The following is a 4,035-nucleotide window of genomic DNA, read 5'->3' on the forward strand; positions in this document are numbered from 1 at the left end:
TATTGAGTGGGCGTGCTGAAGACGCTGCCCAGGGCCCACCACCTACTCTGCTCCCCCAAGTACTCCATCCCATTCTGATTCTCCTACTCAGCAATGAATGACACCAATGTGCACGCTCCGCAGAATGGTGAACTTTCTTAGAGCATACTCTGTTTTTGTCTCATAACTCCCATACTTTGCTCCAAGCTCAGAAAAGAACCATTGCATGACCCAACATGCCTATGAAAATGTCCACTGCATGGTGTTTCCATTTCCCATTTTAGGTATCCACATCTTTTCTGTGAGGGAGAAGGCAAAGAAAGAGGACATTGTAAGAAAGAAAAATAAATTTCCATTTCTTCTAATTCTATCACCAGCACCTAAGTATGCCTGCACTGTGGATCCTTAGGATAGATGGTTTTATAATATAAGATGGATTAAAAACAGAGAAGCTGATGGAATCTTGGGAGACAGTTAAGGTCTGTGGAGAATAATAATAATAAAACAACTTTCTTTCCCAAAACAGAATTCCCTTTCATTTCTGGTAAAGTCAATTTTTTTTCCCCCACAGCATGCAGTGATGAGCAGGGAATAAATAAATAAATAAATAAATACTGTTTCCAAACAAAATTAAGAAGGCTCTGATCTCAAAATGAGCTGGCACCCACAGAAAGCATGTTTCTCCTCTCCGCAGGCTGCCCTCAGACAGGAAGGTAAATGACACTGTACTGGAATTTCTTGTATTGTCCAAATGGAGTTAAGCAGTTCTAAAAGGCTCATGCATAATTTATCAAAGGGCTTGCTGTACTTCGTATTTGCCCTAATTCAATAACATCACACTCTTATAATTTGAATTTTAATATATTATGGTTATTTATTAAAAATCTAATTAGTTTCAAACTTGTGATTAGCAGACTCTAAAATTCATTTTAATAAGAGATCTGGACACAAGGAGCTTTTTGCAGCCTCCCAAGCCTTCATAGAAATCTTGAATAGGAGACTATGTATGTATTCAATGACATAGGCATGCAAGGAACCCCGGTGGCACAGTGGACTAGACATCGGGCTGCTGACCACAAGGTGGGCAGTTCGTAATCAATCATGCTTTCTCGGGAGAAAGTAAACGCTGTCTGCAGCCCTGAAGATCTTAGGAATTCTGTGGAGGGTGAGTAAGAGTCAAAATTGACTCAAAGGCAATGGGTCTTCCAAGTACGCCGGCACATACTCACAGTCTGATATGCGTCAGATGTGGTTAAAGATGGAATGGTTGCCCGTGGGTAGAGGACAAGTGGACAGCGCACCGGACAGTCCATACTCAGTGTTTTGAGACATCAGTTGTAATCCACACAGTGTTGTTCCTTCTTTTCCCACCGTCCTCCTGTGTTCACTGTTACCATTCTTCCTCCCTTCCTATCCCTGCCTGCTTTCTGAGCTCAGTGTTGCCTCTTTGGTCTCATTGTCGTGATTATTCTGATAAGTTATACCTTCCTGGTGTTATTGTTCACACACGTGACTGCCTTCAAGCAGTCCGTGATGCCTGCCAGATTTGTGAAAGCCTCTCTTGTTAAAAATCTGTTCAAGGACTAATCGTGCCTTAAAGACAAATATTCAGGGCTTCGTGGGATACATTCAGATTCCTGTAAAAAATCACTTTAAAACGAAATCTACTGCACCACTGATAGACCTAGGACAATTTAGAATATTGCTTCTGCTTTGTACTAGGATGAGAAAGAAAAAAAATCCTTAGTCTCTTTGTCTGGCTTTGTGGCAGGTCCAGATTAGATGAAGGAAAATATATATGGGAAAAATGAACAACTATATCCTTATTTCTTTCCTTAACTAGAAAGTGTGAAATTGCTTAACTCTTCTTAATATAATTGAATTATTAAATTATGTGACATGTGAATTATAGGCCAATTGCCAATAAAACTTTTTTAAGAAGGTTTGAACAACATAACAAGAAGCAAGAGTAAGTAGAAAATTATTATTATTTTTTATACCTTACATTGTCCACTGTCTCCCTTCCCCCATGGTTTCTGTTGTTCATCCCCCTGGAAGGGTAGTGATGGTGGTTATGTAGTGATTAATCATTATTAGTTCCCCCTTCTTCCTCCCCTCTCCCAACCTTACCCCTACCTTACTGGTATTGCTATTCCATTTATACTTTATCAAGGGTTCACAATGGGCCAGGGGGAGGGAGCTGATGCCAAGGGTTCAATAGAAAGTAAATGTCTAGAAAAGAATGATGGCAACATGTGTACAAATAGACTTGATACTGTTGCTGTATGGGTTGTTATAAGAGCCCCCAATAAAATGATCTTTTAATTAAAAATAGATACATAATTTTTAAAAGTAAGTCACAGCTTGGGTTTTATAAGCATGTCTTCTGAATGAACAGGGAAATCGAGAAACATATCATTCTATCACACCATGGATTCTGTGCTTTATGGATTCAAATGTTCTGTTTCCAACATTAGACATCTTTACTGTCCTGTGCCCAGTTATGGGGGCCGGAGGGTGCGAGGTTTGTGGATAACGAGGAGATGAACTCTTCAGGTCCACAGCACGCAGCAGCAGCTCATTTGTTTCAAGAACATATGCACAAAACTGGGGTTCCCTGCAGTAGCAACAAGTAAAGCAACTCACATATAAGTGGCCCTGGGCAGTTCAAACACATGTGGTTCAAGGTCCATTAAAGGCAGTTTCTTGACCCTGCAGGAAGCTGATACCTCTTACCTTCAAACTGTCTAAGAATTACATATATTTATAGTTTTATTTCAAAAGGTCTGTGTCCCTAGCTCTCATTTCTCACAGCATAGTGTCAGCCACCGTTGCTGAAAAGGTGAAATGGCATCTCTTTTGGATCCGGGTCCTGTTCACTGTCTAGATGCCTTCCCCCCAATACATGGAGGTCCTTAGCCACATGGATTCCACTTTCATGACACTCTGCCTTTTCTCATGTTTCTGCCTTATGAAAAGCACCCCAGAGCAAACCTGACCTCTGCACACAGAATCCTGGCACCTAACACGAATGAAGAAACCCAGCACAGTACACTGACCTCTCCTACAGGAGCTTCCTCAAATGCCAAGGCCACTCATGCCCAGGGATAACTTTCAGACAATGAAATCGTGGAGAGTCAGAGACAACCTCATATTCCTCAGCAGCACCTGGTACAGGATTTTTATGGTAAAAATGAGCTCGCTGGCATGGAGCTGGTTCTTGTGTGCAAAGCAGATCCGTGCTTCCCTGGATCCTCCAGGCAGTGCCTTTTCCAGGTGCAGATGGCTAGGCATCCCTTTCACGGTCCCTCTGCACCTTCTGGTGAGTGTCTGATCACCTAACCATCCAGGGGCCACCCAGGAAGGCCTGTTTCCACATGGGGGTGATTTGTGCAAAGGTTGCTGGCTGAAACTGAGTACTCATATCAACAGATATGAGTTGCAGGAGTACATGGAGAATTACAGACTAAGGTCCACAAGTGGGACTTTGGACTACATTCATATCAACATATCCATCTGAGGACGTCAACAAAGAGCCTGAGACAGGTGTATTTAGAAGAAGAACCCACATCTGGAGAAGTGATTGTCCAGGAGTGATGGTCTGAAATGGGTTTGTTTGTATTCTCTCAGCTTTTCCCCCAAGAGTCACCTTAGTTAGATGTGGTAAAATACAGAGTGGACCCAGGTGGCTAAAGGACAGGGGCGGGGCGAGGGGGTGGTGCGTTCAGATCACTGATAATTTTGAGTAGTAGGTACCCTAAATCTACAGAATAATAGATCTGCTAAATCTAAAGCCAAATCCCAGGCTCATCCATGTGTGTGCTGGACTCACAGGAATGCAGAAAAGTCAGGAGAAATGAGCTGAAGTTGGAAGCACCGCTTAGTCTCAAATGGATTCCAGAACCACGCATGCATAGCAGAGGCTGCCTCGGAGAATGTGTATTGTGCTGGCAGCATTGTGCTCATCTCTGTCTAACACAACAAGCACAATGCAAAATGAGTGTGCACATGTGAGGACTGAATACACCTGTGCCGTTCGAGTTTCTGTAATGTTGT

The 4,035-nt window shown here is 42.6% G+C and overlaps 1 non-coding gene across 1 annotated transcript; it reads left to right on the forward strand.

The window, feature by feature from the left end:
- Window positions 1-1,646: 1,646 nt before the first annotated feature.
- Window positions 1,647-1,777, forward strand: LOC142449614 (small nucleolar RNA SNORA31). Its single transcript, XR_012784748.1, has one exon. It is a non-coding gene; the product is annotated as a small nucleolar RNA SNORA31 (small nucleolar RNA).
- Window positions 1,778-4,035: the final 2,258 nt, after the last annotated feature.

The sequence above is a fragment of the Tenrec ecaudatus genome, chromosome 5 (assembly GCF_050624435.1).
Source record: "Tenrec ecaudatus isolate mTenEca1 chromosome 5, mTenEca1.hap1, whole genome shotgun sequence".
NCBI lineage: Eukaryota > Metazoa > Chordata > Mammalia > Afrosoricida > Tenrecidae > Tenrec > Tenrec ecaudatus.